The sequence below is a fragment of the Motacilla alba genome, chromosome 4 (genome assembly GCF_015832195.1).
Source record: "Motacilla alba alba isolate MOTALB_02 chromosome 4, Motacilla_alba_V1.0_pri, whole genome shotgun sequence".
NCBI lineage: Eukaryota > Metazoa > Chordata > Aves > Passeriformes > Motacillidae > Motacilla > Motacilla alba.
Genome location: NC_052019.1, coordinates 22241916 through 22266066, shown reverse-complemented (window position 1 = coordinate 22266066; position 24151 = coordinate 22241916).

Genomic DNA, 24151 nt, shown 5'->3' with positions numbered 1-24151 from the left:
AGGTTGCCACAATATTTTTGAATCTTGATTTCAATGTTAATTTTAAAATTTTGTCCATCTGTGTCTCCTAGATGACTGAGGCTGTGGGCAGATTTCTTTGCTTGTGACTGTTGCTGTGGGACACTGAAGTCTGCAGTGGGTACTACTGCACAGTCTTTCAGTTGTGCAGTGAATGAAAGAACACATTTCTGATACACCAGTGCAGTCTACATCGTTCAAAACTATGAGGCACTCACAGTTGCTCTGCTTTTCATCTCCCCGCTCCGAAGTTCAGTAAGAGGAAACAGTGCCATTAATTTCTAATGCCAAACACTCATAATTATACTGGCCAGCTAATTACTGATTAGATTGAAAATAGTCCCTATTAGACACATGAAGGAGATCACTTCTTATCACATCCCAGGTAAATGCTGCTCAGTGTAAGTGTGTGCTCTGTTATCACTATCTTTAGTTCTCCTCTTTGTGAACCATTTACTTTGAGCACTGAGAAAGGCAAGACATCATTAATAATAACAAAATGCTGGCCTTCCCTGTTTTGAAATGTCTGAGAAAAATGCATGAGGATGGTCCCTACCTTGATCCTGGGAACATGAAAGCTCCTCTCTTCCACTGTGAGCATCTTCAAGCTGCTGTTGAAGGGGCCACCACTGTCCCTGGGCTGCAACTGTGGTCTCTTGGCCCTGGTGAAGGAACAGCCCAAGGCTGTGGTGAGCCACGTGTGCACCAGGCAGCATACATTCTTCTCATGGTCCCAGAGGAGCTGCAGCTGGAAGGACACAGAAGGCAAAAGACAGCCACTCACCTCTCCTGGCATGGCATCTCACGAGCTCAGTGCTCCGCTCCTGCGGATTTTCCGTGGATGCAGCTTTCTGCTGCAGCAGACGTGGGCCAGGCTGGCTGCTCAGGGAGGTGGCTGCTTCAGCACAATCCCTGCAGATGCATTGGGGTGTGTTTATGGCCAGGCAGCCAGGATCAGAGAAGAGCTGGGAACGGGCAAATGTTATCATTCCCAGATGAAAACTGGTCTGTAACTCCAAATGGAAAACACTCAGTCCCTATCTGAAAGCTATGAACTTTGCACTTTTTTTGTAAACCTTTTTTTTATGTGTGTGAGTGTGGAATACATACAATTTTTTTTCTATTGAAAGTTTGATTTGTTGAAATACAATTTTCCATCAGAAGATGGATATCAAATGATGGATATGTCCTTAACAGTCTTCTTTAAAACTGCATAAACCCAAATAAAATGTTCCTTGTGGTATTAGTAGGTTAATGCAACATGCTATAAAGTTCATATTAATGAAAGGATATTCTATACTGCATAGTCTTTGTGTTGGAAATTAGCCCAAGCCAACTCTTGCTGCACTAATTCTTCCTTACCTTTTGTGTTCCCTGACTTCTGCAGGATACTGATGTCAATAAACATACTCCCCCAGATAGAAAAGTATTTGCTGTAAAAGTAATGCTCTTTGATTTCTGTTCATAATGTAGGAATAAGTCCTTTAGCGGGCAGAACTCTGTCTGAAGTAAAAATTTTCATTTCCTGGACATGAACTACATAATGAAGCCATTAATCATAGACTGCCATTGAAGGGAGTCAAACCTAGCTTGCTCAGAAGCCACCTACAAAGCATGAGGTGTGATTAAAACAATGTATTGTGAAATAAGGTGAGACTAAAACAGTATCTTCTGAAAAGTCTTTGATTCTTTCCCTTTTCAACTACAAACAATATAATTACAGGGGGGGCAGAGAAGTAAAATAATAGCAGTTACCCTAATTATCTGGAATCTGTTTTGTGTTGGATGGATGCTTTAGCTATGCTTACTATCTGTTTTATTTCATTAATGATGCTTCATAAATTATATGCAAATAAAGAATGCAGATGGGAATGATTTCAGACTAAGTATGAGAATTTTATTGCTGACTATCAAAGACCTCCTAAAATGCTAATTTTTTAGACATAGTCCTTTGATCACTACAGATAGTGGATGTTAATCAAATAAAACTCTGACATTGTTCTTGTGATTCTAAATGGGAAATGAACTGTAGTCTGCCAAATTTTAATTGTTCATTTGGGCTATACTACTATCACTTTGCAAATCTCAAAGCCTGGTATTAGAAAATATCCTTCTTAAGAAGAATAATATATTTCTGGAAACAAGCCTGAATATCACTGGCTTGAGAGCACAAGTATTCCTCACTTCTGAGAACTGAATTTATACTTCCTCTGAGTGCTGCAGCAAGTTGTTGTGCTGGGTGTATTGTGGGTTTGCATAAGGCAAGACTGGACAGAATATTTCTAGGTTAGCTGGAAGGGGGGGGGGGGGTGATGTGAACTGCCACAGCTTTCACAGAGCTCTTTAGGATGCAGAAGTGAGGCCACCACAACATGCTTGCTCACTACTGGCCTTGCAAACACTCCTCCTTTTGACACTCAAATCATGTAGCCAGCCAAGTTATGGTTTATCTAGGAAAAAAAAAAAAAAAGCAAAACAATAAGGAGGGAAAGTAAACACCCTTATTGTCTTCTGCCTAACAGTCCTCTGATGGGGGAGCCATAACTGAGCAGCAAAGTATTAAGAAGCCTCTTTGATTAGGTAGTAGAGGTAAAAAATATACCCTGGAGGAAAAACATTGTAAGAAAGAAGAACAGCACTTTTTTTCCCCTTTTCTTAGCCTCATGCTTAGGTTTTCTTTCCTTTTCTTAGGTCATGCATGTTTACATTGCTCAGGTGTTTATTCTACTGTAATTTGAACACTACACTAAAACTGAAACAATTATGAGATACTGTTTGAAGAATACCTTCTAACATAAACTTTCAGGTATGAATCAAGATACTGAGGGGGAAAATGCTCATTAATTTCATAAATATTAGGATTTTTTAAAGCATCCTTCTGTATAAAGCCCTGATAAAACACTTCCGTGAGCATTTTTACGTGGATTTCTTCTGTCCTTTTAAAACATCAATTATAAGCTTCTAACCTCCTTTAGATGATTTAAGGAGGAACAAAAACCTTTGCAAATGCGTAGATTTGTGCACCCCTGTTCTCTACATTGTATACACCAGCCCTCCCCCCTGTAACAAAGGGAAACTTCTGAAAAGCAACCCAGGGAGGAAGTGGAGGAAGCACCACCACCATCTTCAGGGGTCAGCCTGAAGTTCCTTCAGGAATGGGCCAAGAGGCACTTCAGTGGCTCTGAAGAAGAGGTTCTCTCTGTAAGCAGGTCGGGGTGGGGGTGAAGGGCAGACACATGGTGCTGCACCCCTAAAGGTGCCGAGAGTGGCTTCCCACCCTCCTGGCACCCAGGCATGCGTGTGCCTCACAAGTCAGGAATCTCTGTCCTCGGGTAAGTTCTGCCTTGGGCAGGGGTGGGGAGCGGTGGAGTGGGAGCAGTGCCCTGCAAAGGCACCCATTCCTCAGCCCGGGGCTGCCTGAGGGGGAGGCAGCAGCCAGGGCTGGCAGGAGGGGCCATGAAATGGGAGAGGCAAAAATTCCAGAGGGTAAAAGTTATGTTGAGAAGATGTGGGGACGCCTGGGCAAAAGACCTGGGCATGGCTCTCCCAGTAATTATTATTATTATTATTTATTAGCTCGAGAGTAAAGAGCAAAGGCTCTTCTGTGGCTCTTATTTCAATGTTAATGAGCCACAATAAGCCAAATTAATCTTTAACAAAGAATACTTCCTCCTGTTTTTCCTGGGAACTCAATCATAATAATGGTGGTGGCTGGGTGTCCCCTGAACAGGTACAAAGAGGGAGGCATAAGTCTTTCCTCACCAACCCTAGGGATACAGCCAGAGTAGCCCTCTGGCCTGCCATGCTCTGTGCTGAGAGGAAACACTCCACTTTCCTGGACCACCCGTGTTTGCAAGAATTCAGATCTTGCCAGAGAAACACAAGAGGAACTGGTATTTCATAGAATCACAGAGTGGTTTGGGTGGCAAGTGTCCTTAAAAATCATCTAGCAATCCTCCTGCTACAGGCAGGGAACCTTCCACTAGACCAGTTACTCAGAGCCCCATCCAGTCTGGTGCTGAACATCTCTGGGGATGGGGAGTCCACAAACTCTCTGGGCAATATTTTACTTCAAAATGGAAGTGTAAAGCCTTTGCAGAGCCCTTAATTGCAAAACAAAAGTTGCAGGCTTTTTATCAGAAGTGGGCTCCAAACAATTTTCACAATGTGAGTGGCACAAAGCTCACCTCCTCAGAGTCCCCCTGCGGTTCTGCTTCTCTGCCCACACCATAGCAGGATTTCTCTGTCAGAGATTTTGTAGTCTTCAACCTGGTGAGGAGATTTTCATTTCTTTAAATACATACACTGGCAAATTTTACAGCCAGAATAAGGAGGATGCTTAAAGTAAGGTTGGGAAAATCCTTCTTTTTTGTGCAAAATATTATTCTACCACATACGTATAGGAAGATACACATCTCCAGCTGTGGGGTAGTTCATTATTCCATTGAGCCAGGACAGCATGTGGACTGTGGTCTATCACTATTCTAACACCATATTGAGCATTAATTTGTTAACTGGCAGCAATGGGAGTGAATGTAGTTTCTTGAAAGGTTGACAGCTTGGCATTCGCAGTGTCCTTGAAAAGTCCTTCATCAGCAGACAAAGGGTGGCAGGGCTGATGGAGCAGAGGTGGATACCTTTACTACCTTTGGATGTGTGCCATGGGAAGTACCCATATAACAGCAGGGAAGTGCCAGGGCTGGCCCTGGGGCACACTAGAAAGAAAGTGCTCCAGGGAGAGCAGAATCCAGGTATCAGTCACTGCAAATGTGTGCAAAGGTGATCTGGTAAGGATACAGCTGAACATGGGATTATTCCCTTAAAAATCTGTGTTAACAAAGACGTAGTGTCGGAACCCAGGACATCCCGCTGGGTGCCCTGGATGGCCCGAGCCGCTGGCAGGGGACTCCGAGACCCTGGCATGCAGCCAGAAATACATGGTGTTTCGTTCTTAGCCCATGGAGCAAATTACCAACTCTGTATGAAGAATTACAAGCTACACAAGTTTAGGTAGCATAGTAGAGATAATCACAAAGTGAAGGGAAAAAATTCTGAGTGCTGTACAAGGGGGTTTTTAGACTCTGTACAGTGGGGTTTGGATTTTGTACATAGGGGTCAGAAGTTCTAAGATGGAGGAATCAGGGCATGCCTTGTTTTTCTTCCTTCTTCATAGCCTCCATGATTTGGGTGATGTTGGCACTTTTAGATTGGTTTAGAATAGAAGCTGACTGTCTAACATAGGTGATAGCTATTGGAACGGAATTGTAAATACAGTACACGTAGTTTTTAGTATAAAAGATAGCACCAGCCTCGGGGCGGGCAGAGAGTGTGCAGAAAGTGCCTCTGGCTGACCTGCTGAGCAGACCACAGCAGCCCGGAAGAAAATCTTTAAGATAACACACAACAAACAACCTTGAGACAGGACAACAGAAGACTACTGAGTCTTTCTTTGAAGGCACAGGTTGGAGCAGAGACTTTTCCACCTTTCGGGGTCACACTGACCTGGGGAGACTCTGACATTGGCGTCCGCTGGGTGGGCTGGAGACTCTGACAATGTAGTCTGCTTTAGAATGGGAAAACATGTCATAGATACATTCAGATTACAATTTTCAAACAATGTTATTCTGACTCCATGCACTATACCTTTTACTTTCTGCACTGTATTTTATTTAGGTAGTGTTAAGACCTCTTCTGGCAGACCAGGCATCTCTCTTGCACAAACACAAACTCACAAGATTCCCTGCTTGGGCACTGGGCCATTTTTTTCTCCTGCATATTTTCTACTACAGTCTCCAGGAAATATGCATGCTCAAAAGACACTATTTGGTCTGTAACAGGGATATAATTGTTGAGAGGTATGATGAAAATTCATGAAAATTCAAATCTGAGATAATGCTGGAGTGTATATAGTTATTATACACAATGAATTGAAAAGTGTTAGGGCAAGGATTATCCAGGTTTATTGCAGTTGCACTGCTGGCATGTTAATCATGTTGCATACATGATGGTGATATGATATAGTGCATAGCAGCAGCTACCACATAACCTGTGCTAGAAGGTAAATAATGGCATGGAAAGAGCCAAAACCCAACAGGCAGTTCCCCAGTTCACCATGGACATTGTCCTTCCCACATGGTAACAGTCCCTCAAACTTGGCTGAAGTGTAGCTCAAGCTTATTATAAAGATATAAAATCTTAATTGGAAACAAATTTCTGTTTTCTCTTTTATTCTACTGACAAAAATAGCTTTCTAAAAGTCCATTGCTCCTTTAACCATAGTCTATAAATGCTTTTAATTCCATGATCTTTCATGGTATGACATTATTACAGATATTTAAATGCTGTATATGGCTCAGGTATCACAGAAAACAGTTTCTCCTGAATAAAAAGCAATAAAAGCATACATGATAGAGCTGCAGATTTACAGCAAATAAAAGCTAATTTTACTTTTGCTAGACATTATAAACATATTGAGATGGTTAAAAATATTAAAAAATTGTTGAATGAAATTTCCAATACAAAGCAAAGTCCTTTTTCCACTAGGTTTCTCAAAAAAAATTACAAACAGTGGAGAATAGGTGATAAAAGCCATTTTTACCTATTACTGTTTATGGATAGTGCCCCACACACATGACCAGTGCTGGGCAGAAAGATGTAAATACATCTGAACTCTCTTGAATAATGTACATGTCTTTCCTTTCCTTGTAGATTAGGTTTAAACTGGGTATGTTCAGGGTATCTGTGAGAAAATAACTGTAAGAACCATCTGTATATGGCCATTTGGAGGAAGTAAAATACCAAGCTTGCTTTTCTTGAATATTTGTGTCAGTAAGACCACTCTAAGTCTAATTAATGATAAGGAGTTATATAATGAGAATAATTTCTCCTAGTCACAACCATCCTAAAATTTAAATAACAAATTAGGAAAAATATCAAAATGATCCCTTCCAAGTAATATCCACTAAGAATATTTTCAAGATTTCCCTTTTGGAAAAGCTCTTTTGTGAACAGAAAAGATTGGTTTTTTGTGTTACAGTACTTATAAAATGGGCAAAACTTTGATTTAATTGTTCATTTACAAGTGGTCTTAGAAGCAATTTTCAAGCAGCTGTATTTCTGTGGATTATTCCCTCAGTGTTGTTCATGACATACGGTATCACTAAATGTCACAAATCATCCTGGGACACCACGTATTGTACAGTGCAGATGATTTATTTTGCCAAGTCCAGGTTTTTCTTTCTTAGCTTTAGAATTTGGAAACAATCCCAAAGGTAATAGGGAAGTTTGAGAACCTTCTTTTAAATATCCTTTTTGGCTGGCTCCCTTTCCTGTTTTCTTGGCCTCTGCAGGGACACATAATCAGTGCTACTCATGCAGTCCTTATGAAGTTGCCTACAGGCCTTCTCAATTTCTTACATTTCAGAAAAAGAAGAAAAAAAAATTGAGCAGACTGTTTTGAAAACTAGGATTTTTCTTTTAATTCACAAAGTCTAGCTGCTTTACAGTGCTGGATAATGAAGCTAAATGTGACTGCTCCCAGCTCTCTCACACCTGCAATGTGAGGGGTTATAAATCAAAATGCAGTAGTTTGGCTTGTGCTTCTAACCGGGTCAACCTCCCCCCAAAACAAAATTCCAGAAAGCAAAGAACCATAACAATTGACTGCTGCACATAATGCTTCTCTATCATTACATAAAGAACTTTGTAACAATCATAAAAAGCTGGACTGGTTATTCAGGGATTTCACAACTGGAGATAATTTGAGGTTTCTCAGTTTGTCTGCACTTGGAGGCTCCATTCAGTTATTTCCTTTTCTTGATTTTGGTACAAAAAGGGTTGTTTTTTTCCATATCCCTTCATTTACTAAACCAAACTCAGGCGAAAAGGCATTGATGAAGTCCAGTACAAGATTTGGATTGATTTATGTTTTTATAGTTAAGAGAGAGAATGAAAGCTGAGTTCCAGCTACAGCTACGAGTTTACATGAATTTGAATCTAGAAAATGAATGGCTGTCTGCCAATTTAAAAATTCATCCTTCTTAAATCTTATGGGCTTGTCTTAGGTTGCAAATGCAAGATGTGGTCAGGGGTGTGTATTCTTTTGCCATCTGTTAAAACCAGGTGGGGCAGCTTTCTTTATCTCTTCCACACCCAATCCTCCCTCCCGGAGATATCTTCTGTTAATGAGCCATTGAGTGTCACTGCGTGACTGATAAAATTACATCATCCCGTCGGGAGATGCTCTGCCCAAGGGAGGAGCCAGGCATTCCCACCTGGATATAATCTGAGGCTTGGAACACCACAGCAGCCTTTTCCCAATGGATTCCCAAAGGATCAGCTTTTTTCCTCACTGGATTCCCAGAGGAAGACCAGGCCCATCTGCACCACAACTGCATCTGCAGAGGAAAACTCCACCCTTCTACAGGATCCGTGCTCCACCAGAACCACACCTGCCACTCCAGGAGCAGTGCAGCCACCATTCCAATTGGACTGCTACCAACACACTGACCAACAGGCTGTCAGGTTGTATTCTGACTCTGTCAGTGGTTTGTTTTGTATTACTGCATTTTTATTTTAATTTTTCCTAGTAAAGACCTGTTATTCCTACTCCCATATCTTTGCCTGCGAGCCCCTTAATTTCAAAATTATAATAATCCGGAGGGAGGGGGTTTACATTTTCCATTACAAGAGAAGCTCCTGCCTTCCTTAGCAGACACCTGTCTTTTCAAACCAAGACAGGGCTTAAAACTCATTTGTCAACAATCATTTTATTTATGAACACATATTACGAAAGGAGAACCATCATTCTTTCTGTTTCTGGAGATGTTTGGATTTCAAAATCTCGCCTCTGTTGCTTTTACAGCTGAAATAAGGACCCTTTGCCTGGATGTCAGATGATCTCCTCCCTACCATCCTGCCTTTCACACCCTCTCCCCACTAATGTTGTGCAATACCAATCTTGAAAAGAATCAGCTTTGCTTTGAATGGAGCAGAAAGCCTCTTGAAAAGTAGCATGTGGTCAGGTAGTGAAAGTGTTCTTACATAATATATGCCAAAGAGGTGAATCAAAGACACTTAGGCCTTTTGCTGACTGAGTAGGCACCTCCAGAGCAAGGTTTGGGCTTTGATCTTCCAGCCTTAGTGACCTTTTACCACTGTTTATTTTAATTATATCAAACCTCACTGGAGCCAGCCAGAGTCCCACACACTGATCATCCTGTGAAAGTGAAAGCCCTGTTTTAATTACACACTTATTCCTGTATGTGGGCAGATGTCACAGGTGTGGTTGTCACATCCTTCTAATATCTCAGACTCCTCAGTGCAGGAGTCTTGTCAGCACCATCACGGTGAACGCCATGGTCACAGCTCTGGATGTGTGGAAGTGTTAGAGAATAACACAAAATGTAATAGAGAATGAGAGCCCCAGTGCAATAGTGCCAGATGAGCGCCCTTGTGATGGCAGCCTGAGCTGAGGCCTGCCGAGATGCACGGGAGAGTTACTGAGGTACCTGCGAGCAGGGATTTCGTGTGCTCCCCGCAGAAGGACTCTGTTCCTTCAGAGCTTGTTTTGTGCTATAAAGCAACTCTTTAAGGAAAGAAATTATCTCCCTGGTGCCACGTTGCCAAGTCACGTTCAGCTCTAATAAGAGAAAGCCATGAGAAAAGAAACTCTGAGGTGCTGGGGTGCAGGGATGTGTAGAAGGTGACTGGGAAGGTTATCCTGCACAACCCAGGGAGATGTAGCAGCTCAGACAAACATTAGCTTTGGTTTGGAAGGGGGTTATTGTTATCCAGTGAAAAGGGCAATTAGACATTGTCAGGAGGCCTGGATTACACATCCTCTGCATTGCTGCCAAGCGCTGCTGCTGTCTGACTGTGTATTTCCTTGGATCATCCCTCATGCTTCTGTTTCCCATCCCAGAGTCTGACAATCTGATCTGGCTCTTAGGGCTCTCCTGATGCCCTGATTGCCCTTGCACAGAGCAGCCCTGATCCCCACCTATGCTTCCACAGCAAACAAGGGGGATTTCTGCCCTTCTGAAGGTTTGAATTCACCTGTGGTAGATGTGGACATTTGCAATGCCTTTTCTTTGCTGTTTTAAACCAATTTCTATTCTAGGAATAGAAGTGTTTATCAAATAAAGACTGAGAGCAAAACAGGAAAAGTAATAAATTTTCCAGGTTTTTTGCTCATGGTGGAATTCACAGCCATCAGAGAAGTGAGCCTGATAACTAATAGATGTATTAAAATTTTTTTTAAAAGATTTTGAAGGTTTTAAGTAATTTTTCTGACATTATGTAGTAAGGAAATCTTCACTGATTCAGGAATTCCTTTTAAGGTCTTAAGCAACTGGTAAGTTGAACTGAACTGATGAGTCTGTTACACTCATAATATTGTTCATGGACACAGAGAAAGCATACCTTATATAAGTGAATCCAAAGATTTTCAGTATAGTGGAAAATGTATCAATCTCATTCTAGAATTGCTATTAGTGTAGATCTAATAGCAATTAGATCTAATGCTGATGAAATAGAATGATAATTTTTTTAGACAAAGTCTCAATTATAGTGATATGGTCCATCTCTTCCCTCAGGCAACCAGCAGCAGGACAAGAGGACACTGTCTAAAGCTGCACCAGGGGAGGTTTAGGTCAGATATTTAGGAAGAATTTCTTCCCAGGAAGCGTGACTGGGCATTGGAATGGGCTGCCCGGGGAGGTGGTGGAGTCACTGTCCCTGGGGGTGTTTAAGGCAGGACTGGATGTGGCGCTCAGTGCCGTGCTGTGGCTGACAAGGCAGGTTGGTCACAGGTTGGTCTCGATCTTTTCCAACCCAACAGATTCTGTGATTCTGCAATACAACTGCAATCATAGCACATGCCGTTCGTAGTAGACATCCTTTTTCTCAGGGTAATGGTCACCCTTGCACTGCACCTCTGAGTCCTGAAGTCAGCAGCTTTGGGCTGCTGGAGAGGGTGACACAGTAAGTCATCAGGCTCTGAGTGCCTCTTTTGGAGAAGACTGTATTGATGCAATTGGTTTCTTCTTCCTCCTTCTGGGATCCACCTGAGGTACTTTTGTTAGTTTGCTAACATACTTACACACTTTTATTTTTCTTCTTTGGTCTACACTATCACATTACATCAGAATTTAACATACCTGATGCCTTCTACATAGGTGAGTTACCGTTTCTTTGTTCTGCTTTCCCTAAATACACTTTAGTGCAGCTCATCCCACATCTGTCTTTCTTGATCATCCCACGTCTGTCTTTCTCTATGCCATCCCCTGTGTCTCTGCTTCTCAGGGCCTCCACTATTGTATCAGACCCATGTTTCTCTCCATCATTGAATTAGAGTTGTTAATTAATATTTTATTCTACAGGAAACAACTGCTTATCATGGCTACCAATATGCTGGGTTAGTTAGAAAAATTGCTGCAACAGCTAAGTTCAGTAAAACAAAGCTTCAGGCAGATGAGGGAGAGAGCAACCTGACAAGGCTCAGTCCCGAGGCTATGCAAACTCACTGCAAAAGTGACGGCCAGTCTGTAGCACATTATGGAGTTACAGGGTTACCAAGGCCCTGAAGTCTTCTGCTTGCAGGTGGCAAGGCTGTCCATCTCACTGCAGCAAGCAGTGCTTCTTACACAGTTCTTTAGGTCAGAGGTATCTCTGGACATCATCTGGTCCAACACCCAGCTCAAAGCAGGGCCAGCTTAGGTGGCCTTCAAGAGACAGCAATGGCTCTGCTCTTCAGGGCTGTTCTTAACAGAGGCTTTTCTCCCAATTAACATCCAAGGTGTGATACTGTTGTGGTTTAACCCCAGCTAGCAGCTAAGCACCACACAGTCACTCATACCCATCTCCCCTTCCCTGGCCAGATGGGGGAAGAAATAGGAAGGATGAAAGTGAGAAAACAGTTGGGTTGATATAAAAAAAAATCATAATTAAATATAATTTAAATAATGGTTAATAGTAACAAATCAATATCAATAAATGGGGAGCAGCGGGGCAGAGTGGGAGCATAACAAAGAGATAGAAAAGTAAAACCCAAGAAAGATGAGATAAAAATGGAAACATTCATTGGAGGTGAAATTCCTCACCACCAATCAAATGATGCCCAGCCAGTCACCAAAGGGCAGATCCCCACCTACATTGCTGTTGAGCATGATGCCTTATGGCACAGAATATCCCTTTGGTCAGCTGTGTCCCCTCCCAGCTTTTTGTGCACTCCCAGCCTACTTGCTGGTGTGGTGGTGTGAGAAGCAGAAAAGGCCTTGGCTCTGTGTCAGCACTGCTCAGCAGGAAATAAAACATCCCTGTGTTATCAGCTCTTCTCAGCACAAATCCAAAACAAAGCCCATACCAGCTACTGTGAAGAAAATTAACTCTACCTCAGCCAAAACCAGCACGGGTGCCATAAGGTAAGGAAGCCAGAGTCAATGGGGTTAATATTCTGTATGAAATAAAACAAACCCCTCAAGCATCCCAAAACTATTAATCTCAAAACTGTTCCTGCTGAATAGTCATGACTTTAAAATAATCAATTTAGACTTTAAAAATCAACTTTGCTTATGCTATATGGTTGGTCTAACATTATCTTAGTTGAGCAAGAAAGATGAAACAATAAGAGCCTGGGCAAGGTATTGCTGGCACACCTTTCTAACTCAAGTTCATCCAGCAAGCTTGCCAACCAATTAAGAGGCCATATCTCTGAGGACACTGCACCTACTCCTGAGCAGAGCAGGAATTCCTTGTGGCATGGGGGGGTTCCCAGAAGCTGGAGTGTGTCTGCCTGGGTGGAGCCCAGCAGCCTGGGGGAGAGCAGGGTGGGGGAAGTGAACAAGGAAGAGGATACTGACCTTTTGCTCCCTGGGGCTCCTGGTGAGCTGGGAAAAAATCTGTCAGTGAAAGGTGCTGTATGTTGAGGATCACTAAAAGCAGCTGTATTTATATGCTTATCTTGGAAGTACATGTTTTAAAAGAATTTGCTCAATGTGTCAATCTACTCAGATGGAAATAATCAGCAGGGGTAGTGGTGTTTTATTTAAACAATCTCCTTGGTTATATTTCATGGGGATTTATATGCTTATGTAAGTCATAGAGGGGTTACTTGAGTGAGCCAGCCAGTGGCTGATGCCAGAGTTGAAAAAGAGCAGAGGCATTCTGCAGCCCTGCATACTGAGCTGACACTAGGCCAGTGTGCCCTTCTCACTGTCCCAAGGAGAGTACTCTGTATTTCGAAAAGGAATGAGTTCAATGTGGCAAAAGTAAGATAAAGTTCAAAGGCTGTGAGTTGTAGTGGAGCAAATACAGTCTAGAAATATGTAAAGGGAGGGTGCCAAGAGGATGGAGCCAGGCTTTTATTGGTGGTGCCAAGCAATAGGACAAGAGGCAAAGGGCATAAACTGATGCACAGGAAGTTCTGCCTGAATATGAGGAAAAAATTCTTTACTGTGTGGGTGACCAAACACTAGAACAGATTGGCCAGAGAGGCTGTGGAGTCTCCCTCACTGGAGATATTCAAGAACCATCTGGACACAATCCTGTGCCATGTGCTGTGGGATGACCCTGGCTGAGCAGGGAGGTTGGACCAGGTGACCCACTGTGATCCCTTCCAGCCTGAGGCATTCTCTGATTTTGTGAAATTAATTTCCAAGCAGCAATAGCAATTAATCATGGAAAGCATTTAGATGCCATGAACTCTCCAGCTCTCATTTCTAAACAAAATTCTCTGCTTAAAAACATACAACCATTTGGAAAAGAAATCACTCAGGCAAGGCTTTGACCCATCTTGTTTACAATGTAAAATGAAAACATTCGTGATAAACAGTCTATAAATTGATCTATACATTTCCCTCTAGTGGCAAAGAGAAAGACTCACTATTTGATCTCAGGTTAGTAATTAATCTGATGTTGTTATGATTTGTGGCAGTTTTTCTTGTAATTTATCCCCATAATTGAAATTACCATGTTCTGGTTTACTATTTGTGATATTCCAGGAAGAGAAATTACTCCCTTTCTCATTCCTTTTTTTTTTTTTTAATTAAAAGTAAAACATCAACCTTATTCACTTATTGTCCCTAATGCCTTTTTAAAATTTTCTATTTCAGATTTCCTGTAAGAAAAACAGTAAATAATAAATGTTAGCTATCATCTCTATGAAATTCAGCCTAAATCAAGTAACTGTGTAGACAAAGTCCTGATTGATTTATGGTAATGCAGACATTTTTCATAATTCCAAATAAATCTAATCTTTCTTCTTAACAAAATTCTTTGTTGTTGTATCCTTAAATGACCCACTAGTAAATATATGTTTGGCTATATAAACAAGCTCTTAGTAAGCAAGATATTAGCCACAGACATTTGTTTCTCAGCTTGCTCCTTAGCCAGTTTTTTCTCCGTTGTCCAGTGCACTAGAGATGACTCACCAAAGTGTTGATAATAGACCAGACAACAGGCCCTAGTGTTCCACCATGCAGTCATGCAGCTGTTAAGAATTTGAGATTTTTGTTGAAAATGATGTAGATATTCTAATATTTCCCCCCAAAGCTTTATCATTCCAATGCATTTTTTTTTTTTTACTGAGGCAGATAGCTACACTGATGCATTTTCTAAATACTTTTACTCAGTTTTTACTGGAGCAGAATATGACTCAGTGATTAGGGTTACTTGTGACTGTACCACTGGACTGTGTGGATATGGGCTGAACAGGTGTGGACTGAATTGAAGGGAAGCAAGAGTTTGTAATGAGATTCCAACAGGAAAACCATGAGTTCATTTGACTGGGTTGGGACCCAGATAGAGAGGGGCCAGTTGATGCACGTTGATGGAAGGGAGAACAGAAAGATGCAACTGGGCAATGTTAGCTCAGTGGGAGGGAGTTATGGGCCTCCTCCCCTCCAGGGTTGGGTCCAGATTCCTAAAGTCTCTTTTGTTTCATTCCCACCATTTCTTCTACATATATTTCTGAAAGCCTTTCCTTTGTCCTTGGAAGCAGTGATATCACACATTTGACTTGTGAAGTAATTATCCCCTTCTTTATGCCTGCCTTGCAGGGCTCCTCCAAGAACAAGCTCAGCCATATCTGCTGATGATCTATTTGAGGAAAACCTTTCCCAGTCCCACCCTTCTGGGTGTTGATAGGGCAGCAAATTAAAAATTCAAAGCCTCTGGCATAGGGGTGGCTGTTTCACATGCAGCAGAAACTGAAGATACCTCCTCCTATCTCTCTTTGATGTTAATCAGTTATCAAGGCATTGGCAGATTCCAGCACTCTGTCTAAACCAATGATGTAATTTTTACAAGTAGGCTCGAAGCCCTTGGCAAACCAGCCCTGTTTGTTTCCCCAGCCTTTAGAGCTCTGTTATTGCTATTCCCGGTTGAAATTCAGGGACTTTGGAAATCCAGTAGATGTTAGAGCCAAACCCAGAGCTCTGAAGCTCTCCATTCCCGGACACTTCTTGGGGCAGGGACCTGAGCATACTTCCTGTGCTGGAGCTGGCTTGCCTAAACACCACAGACAGCAGCTGAGTGACCAGGAACATCTTCTGGAGGGTCACCTTGTCCTTGGCTAAGCCATAAAATCTCTGTAAGAGATTATATGACAAAATGTGACTGTGGTGGAAATACCAAGAACATGATCAGTGGGTCAAGAATCTCTCACTTTTCTCCCTTTTCTTCTCTCACAAAATGCTCTTGCATTACACAGAAGTCCTAAAGTCACTTGCATCCACTCTCCATGTGAAAGAGCTTCCCACTTCGTGCCTTGTCCAGTGCCACGTGACTTTTTTCAGGCATATGATTTTATAAATGAACATTTATCAATCAATTCATCATCTCTATTACATAGTATCTTACCATGACCAGAGACACTGAAATGAAGAAAACCATGTCTAATTCATACTTGCTCAGAGACCCCACCTGCTCTTCAGTGACTCCCTCTAAGCAGCCTCTTTTTTTTTCATATGTGGTGTCAGTTTTATGCCCCAGGTAGTGGGAATGCCCTGGCATTCCTCTCTCAGGGCACAGTCACAGGAATTCCCAGGGTGCTCACTGCTCAGAAATGGCAGGCATGGCAGAGGTTACGCACAAGACCAAGATGGAAGTGAATGGAAAACTTAACATAGCTATAAATAGGCAGAGCTATTGTTTAAGCTTCCACATATAGGAATTAGCTGCTTTAAGGAAGATCTTTGGTATGAAAATTCTCTAGAGAGGATAACTGGAGAGGCCCCGATTAAACTTGTTTATGTTTGCCAAGTGACAAAAGCCAGTAGTTTGCTGTTTAAGGGGTATTATAAAGGAGTTCAAAAAAGAACAAAACATCCTTTTTAGGTCTAATAAATATAAAGTGATAAGTAATTTCAGATTATCAAAGGCAGTATGGGCAACCCCATCTCTGTGGGAGAGAACATTTTTCAGAGTAGTTACTACTGAACCTAGCAGTAAGGTCTGCAAATGGAAGACTGAAGCTAGAAAAATTGCTGTTGGAATTGAGGTACAAAATTTTAATTGCAAAGTTAGTTAAAAATTGGAGGATCTCACTGTGGACTGGGATGGATTCTTCACCACCTGAATTTTTATATCAAGACTGAATGTCTTAGAAAAGTCTTTATTATTTTCTCTTGAGATTAGTGGACCTTATACAGGAATCACTCAGAGAAACTCTGTGTTCTGTATTTTGTCAGAGATGTCAACATGGTCCCTCTTGACCTTAACACCTGTGAAAAAAATGAGAGCCATTTTCCCTCTCTGTAATAAGAAGGCATTCCATGACATGTCAGAGAGTATGAATGGAGAAATGTGATAAAGTTAACCCAAGAAGAAACATGGCTTAGTTACAAAAGGAAATGTCAGTGTTACCATTGCTGTCAGTCTGTCGCTGCAGCACGCCAGATCAAGTGCTGTGTTTACAAGCCAGTGTCTGAGAAGGTAGGTACCCTGATAGAAAGCTGAAAGTCTGACCAGAGGAAAACATGCTCCTTCTGATTACTGCTGAAGTACAACTGCAGAGGAATTTCTTGAGACCTTGAGACCTCCAATCTCCAGGCTGGCAGGAAAGGGCAGACCTGGTTGACTTTCTCAAATGTATGGGGACACTTGTGTAACACTGACTGACTGCTGACTTTTACCATTGAATTATATCTATTTGCCTATATATATATATTTGATACTAATATTTGATTATATATATTTTATTTGTTGCCATTTTAAAGACAATGGAAAAGTTTAGCCATTCATTTCTGCAGAAATAGGGTTTGGCTCTTCAAATATGTGTAGAAATGGAAACCTGAGCTTGATCCTGTTTTCTCTGCTACTCCTTTAAGAATAGGACTTTAGGCTCAATGGAAAGGTTTCCTGGATAAAAAAAGTAAGAATATGGTCCCATGCTTTAGGTTCACTCTGAAACCATCATAACAGAATTAAAAGCTGTTCCATTTTCTGGGATAGGACAAGGATTGGGAAAGCAACCCCCTCCAAAACAAACAATGTAATTACAATGGCAGAAGACGACAGGTGAATAAAGCAAACTGGATCCACCAAATGAAAACACGATGATGCTGTGACACTACCTTCCCTCACTGATCTCACCCAGTCCAACGTTCACAGAAATCAGGCAGGGGTGTGCCTGAGAGGCATTAGTTCACTGAAGACATCTGACCCGGGTCAGAGACTGCATGATAAACTGGAGCATGGCTCCAGGCACTTGCCTTGGGATTGAGCAGCAACCTGCACAGATATGCCCTGCTGAAATGCACCCAGATGATCTGGTTCATCAGGTCAAAATGATCCCAGTTTCCCACCCCACCCTGTGTCCCACCTGGCTAATCCATAAGCAAGGCTTCCCATTCCTTCAGGCTGCTCGTGGCATGGGGCTGAGGTAAGCTGGCAGAAGGCTGCTGGGCAGCTCTCTTACAGGCACACAAGGCTCCATTTCCCACGAGGCAGCAAAGTACACACACACGTGGCATTTTCAGAAGATCTGCTCCCTAAGTCAACGCCAGAATCCCTGCTGATGTCAGCAGAGGCAGGTGTAGGTCGCTGCTCCGTGCTTTCATGCTCATGCACTGTCCTTGCAGGTGGCAGAGCAGGACACCCTGGCACACACTCATCCATCCATGTGACGCTGGCCTGAGACAGCGACACAGAGAGCAGTGCCAGCCCTCAGCTGCAGCAGTCTCAACTCACCCCCAAAACAAAGGTGTGGCACAAGCCAGTCCAGTTTGGTGCTGAGGGAAGGTGGCCTCCTAAAAGGTGCTAACAGCCTGACCACACTGCCCCGGTGGGAGGAGATTCTTCCTGGGAGATTCCCAAGGGAGAAATGCCTCAGGAGAAGCTCAGGACCTGACCACTTAGAAGAATCAGGTGAAGATCCATTTGTCTTACTTCATATGATGGAAGTTCATTTTTACCAGTAATTGAAATGCATTTTCATACATTTTCTAAATAAACATATGCTCACAAGGTGAGCAGAGCCTTTCCCTTGTGAGCATCCCCTTACATTTCCTCTGCAGCCAATCCACATCCTTTAAATAAAAACATTGATAGGGCAGTTGTAACCAGCAGTGCCTTTGCATGTGTTTTCTCACAGTGCACAGACAAAAACCTCTTTGCTAGAGGTAGCTCAAGCTGTTTAAGATGGAAATAGTTGTTGGGATGAGTATGTACTAGAGCTCTACCTTCCACTGGTCTCCAGGCAGGCCGTGCTTTCCTCCTCCCCTCACCTTTCTCATGCCCTGGGGAAGCCTCTCAGCCTGCCCCCTGTGCCCCCACACCTGACAGAATCCTCAGCCTCCATCCTTGGCGTGATGCCACATCCCACACCCAGTGCACATGTCCTTCCTTCCCCTTGCGCAACGGCGAGGGAGGAGCTGAGGTCTGGCTGCAGGCATCCCAGGCTGGAAGGCTCTGCAGAGCAAGCTTAGCTTGAGATGAACACTGTAGCGACAGCTCAGGTGAAATCTGCTCCTCACATGTGCTGGTCCCTTGTGGTCACCTCTGAAAAGGTAGCCCTGTGTTTCTGAGGAGCACCCACCAGATATTTGTGTAAAGAAGATCTGGCTGGTCTTACCCACCCTGAGAGATGGCTCAGGGAAGCGGTGGCTCTCCCAGCCAGGCTTTCTCATGCAGCTTCACACTGTGAGGAGGGGTGGAATCCAGTCCTGAGAGGGGCACTTAGTGGGGAAAATCGTATGCTTAAAACCCTTTCAGACTCACAACAATAAGAGCAGTCACTGAAGTTACTGGCATAGATTAACTCCGCTGATGGTCCCTGGAAATGCCTGCATGTCCATCTTGTCATGGAGAAAACTCAAAGCAATTTCACCTGAAATCTCCCTAAGATGAGAGACGAAAAATAAGGACAGTGGGAGATGCATTGGCAGATGGATGGGATGTAAGGATGTTATCATAACTGTATGACACTGAAGCATGAGAAAGCACCTTTTTATGCAATATTATAAAGAAATTTCAGCAAGGTTTGTGATGCATGCCAACCAGCATTGCCCCCGTAGCTGTCACTGTACCACCTGGTACTGGCTGCCTGGCAAGAAGTGCTGTGAGATATTCACTTTCTCTAATAATTAAGAGCTTGCTCCTGCCAGCTGCTGAGCATGCCCATTTTGTGTCCCTTTTGGCTGAAGGTAAGGACAGTCATATCTGCATGGCAAGAAGCTTTGGCAGGATGACAGGCCATGATTTCATCAATAAGATCACATTAAACATTTACATGGCAAAAAAAAATCTGGGACTTAAAAAAAAATTAAAATCAACACCTCTGTCTACCAATACACAAACTTCTTCATTTTCTTACCTTTCTCTTGATCTGGGATTTAAAAACATGCTGAATTGTGTGGAGCCATTCCAGACCCTGCATAATGAAAATGCAGTCTGTGGAACTGATGAATTGCAGCTTAGCGGTTAAATACAGGACAGCCAACCTTCACTGCTGCCACAAGCAAACTTCTTGGCAAAATTTGGAGAAAACAGACAATGTTATACATGAGTAGAAGGATGTGTCTGTATTAAATACCACAAGGAGAAAGCTTATGTCTATATCATGCATGTTCTTGTCAAGAACAGTCTGGAGAATTTGAGACAACCAATGGATTCCTAATTTTGAAATGATGTCAAATTCAGAATACAGAAATAGTAAAAGGATGGTAAGATCATGTTATGGCCATCTACTGTACAGAGCATCCTGTGGTATTCAAATAAATACATTCATTTTATAATCCCTGAGAACACATTGGATCTGTGGAGAGTTGGAAAGTTTAGGTTTTGTTAATAGCTCAGAATGTTTTTTATGCTGCAATTGAGAAAGCAGCTTTGAAGTCATTCAAAGCAGGCTCTGCTTTGAGATAATCAGGTTTTTGAACACTCTTGCTACTTCTTCCATGCATTGACTGAGGAATGCCATTGGCAGGGATATGGTGAACCTCAGTCAGGATCCCGGCAGACCGAGTTTCCACAGGTGATATCTGAACCATCGACAGGCATGGGACTGCAGAGACTGACAATGGGAGGAAACTGCAACACACAAACTTGCAAAGCAGGAAGCTGATAGAGCAGGGAAGATAAAAAGGATATTGGATAATGTGGCAAAACACACAGACTGCAGAAGTAGAGTCATTCAGGCTGAAAACTTTGTGAGTTTTGATGCTGTGACATTAAAGCAGATAATAGTACTGGGACTGGAGGGGAACCAGTCACTTTTACTGTTTCAAAGTGATGTGTAAATGAAGATTAATGGAGAAATAAACTTCTATTCCAAACAGAATGTAAAGGAAATTTTATTGAATAGGTCAGAGACACTGGGGACCAGAAAGGAACTGATGAGAATACTTCTAAACATTGCTGTGCCTCCACATTTTAGACAGTAATGGATGGTTGGATGGATGACAAATGAGAGCACAGCATAGTACAAGGGAGACACATCAAAGCTACTATTAAAGAAAGTGGAAATGGATTAGCCACTGTCTGGGGAAATCAGATATCAGAGCTAGCAGTCAAGCCACGGAATGGAATCTACAGGGTACAGAAAAAAAGACCATAAAGGTTTGTGCTAAAGAAGATTTGTCTGGCTTGGAAGGATATCAAACAGCACTCTAAGAAACAGATGAGTTATGGGTCATCTCAGGGGCCCTAAGTGTCTCCTAGATAAGTAATCTTGGGAGGAGACTTGTCAGGGATGCCTTTAGACAAGCCTCTGTGAACTGCGTTGGAAAGTGGAGCCGGTGGTTCATGTGCTCTCGTGAGGGGGACACTTGACTGTGCACTGATGATACAGTGGCTGCCTGATCAATATCTGGTTGAAATACATGGCAACTGTAATTTAGGACTTTAAAAGACCACAGCTTTTATTTTTTGTGCATAGCTGATGGCTGCTAATGTCCAAAGCAATTGTGACAGAGACACATTTCAACTTTTTCTTACCCCGTCACAGCAGTGACCTCACTTAGCTTTCCTCCCTTCTCTCCTCTCAATGACTCTCCTGTTTCTCACTTTGTTCCACACTAGCCAAATTTTTTTTTTTTTTTTCTCAGCCACTTGTTTCCCCTTTACTGTAGCCACTGGCTTCCCTCACTGCCTTTACATAAATTTTGCTGACAAAAAATCAAGAACCACAAAGTGGATTTCAAGTTATATGGAGGGGAGGAACAGACACAAGTGGGGACCAGACACAAAGACCTGTATCTTCACACACGTTTTGTAGAAAAAACAAGCCACTTTCCTTCATGGAGGGGCCAAGCTTCCCTCCTAGGAATCTACAGTCGAAATTGCTCTCAGAGGAAAAGAGAGAGAAATGTTTTGTATTCCATATTGGCATGAAGTTAGCCAGCAATTAGTTGGGGTGAGCTAACCAAAAACATCAAAAGGAACTATACAGAGCACACACAGAGCTTTCATGTCAAGAACCTTGCAGAGAGATTGCACTGTGCTTAGTGCTTATGAGTCCAGGAAAATATCCATCTAACCAAAATATAATCTTTCATCAGGCAGGCTACTGGAACTAGACAGATTTGGAATTATTGACATTTAGAAACTCATTTTCAGAGACAAACGTCAGCCAACAAATGGGAAATATCTAAGCCAAAGAGACTATTGTAATGTGCAAAATAAATAATGCACACACTGAATTATTTATTAATTAATTAATGTTGTCATAAACAAACTTACTGCCTAGCCTTTCAAAAAGTGTAAACTCATCTGAGTAAAAGACAACTCAAGCTAAAAAGAAGGGGAAAATATTATGGATATTAACAGTTCTTGTCTCAAAGAGTAGCAGTGGCAAAATATTTGTTGATGCAAACCTTTTTTCCTTTAAACACACCATTATTAAAACAAGTTTCTATAAAGTGTACAGTTTTCTTGCCTTAGAGCTGCTTACAGAGAGTTAAGCTCTTTATCTTCTTGTCTGCTAAACTCACAGTCCAAATGATTCCCAGCCTAGTCTCAAAGAGAAATATCCTTCAACTCAATTTTTGGAATCATGGTTTTTGGCTGAAAACACTGTAGGGAACTCTATTCTATTACAAACTCACACAGTAATGCAGGCAAAATATAAAAAGCCCTGAAGTGAAGTAGACCCTACCATTCCTGGACCCCACTAAAAGTAAGCTTGACACATGAAGACTTAGCTGTTCTGGCAGTTTCCTTGGCTGCTTCCTAATATATTTTCTGAGGAATAGCATCTGGTGGAAAATAGTTTCTTCCTCCCACAAAACTACAAGACTTTGAAATCTTTCCTATCCTGAGTTGGACAAAACCCAAGACTTTTTGAAGCAGTTTGTAGAAACCAAGAGATGCCTCACCAGCCAAGAGCCTGGCCTGATGTGTTCAGCACTGACTGTCCTTCTCCCTGGGCTAGCAAGCCATTTGTTCACCTGCCCCAAGGTGAGAGGAGCCATTAATAAAGAAAAGAAACAATTATGTCTGCAAAATGAGAGATTTTCTATAACAAGCATAGGAGCTTTCACAGAAACCACCCAAAACACATTCCTTATCACCCCCCAACAGAGAAAACACTTGGGAAGAAAAACAGTGAGTGCTGTTCCCTTGGCCTGGAGCTGGCAGGGTATGGATCCAGCCTTGGGCTTTTTTCTCATTCCAGAGGAGGGCTCTAATCCCAACCAAATGGGATGTTCTGACCAAATAGCCTGTTCTGTCCTAGAAACACTCCTCTTTCTCTCCCTTAAAGTGAAAATGAAGAAAAAGGAAAAGGAAAAGAAAAAGAAAAAGAGGAAAAGGAAAGGGAGAAGAAAAGACTAGAAGAAAAGAAAAGAAAAGAAAAGAAAAGAAAAGAAAAGAAAAGAAAAGAAAAGAAAAGAAAAGAAAAGAAAAGAAAAGAAAAGAAAAGAAAAGAAAAGAAAAGAAAAGAAGATTTGTTTGATGCATACACATCCTAGTGAAAGATTCTCAAGCCTGACCAGAGCAGGCAATATCTAATTAAAAGCATTTGGCTGCAAAATTCATGACCAACTCTGTTTGAAAACTGCTATTCAGAGGTAGCTTTAGCCACCACCAGCGCTCTCTCCGGGCTCCTCCGTGTTTGTTTTTCCAAATCCCCGGGTAAATTTGCAGAAGGGTTCAAGGTCTGCTGCCGTTTGCCAGCCGCGTTGGTGTGCCGTGTGCGGGAGCCCCGGGGTGTCCCTGCGGTGTCCCCGCAGCCCCTCGCCCGGCCGGAGCAGCGGCGCGGAGCCCTGCGGCCGCCCGACCCTCCGGGACACTTTGTCACTTGGCGCCCGGCACGCAGCTCTGGGCGGATATGATTTCTTGGCTCGGCCCCCAGCACAGCCTTGCTGCCAATTGCTCCGCATTTGCATTCCGCTAGCGCTCCGGCAGAGCAGGCGCCGCTGCCCCCGCGCCAGCCACACCTGCTGCGGGTCACAGCGCCCGATTCACGGAGCCCGATTCACAGAGCCCGAGTCACGGAGCCCGATTCACGGAGCCCGATTCACGGAGCCCGATTCACAGGGCCCGAGTCACGGTGCCCGATTCACGGAGCCCGATTCACGGTGCCCGATTTACGGAGCCCGGTTCACGGAGCCCGATTCACGGAGCCCGATTCACAGCGCCCGATTCACGGCGCCCGATTCACGGTGCCCGGTTCACGGAGCCCGATTCACGGAGC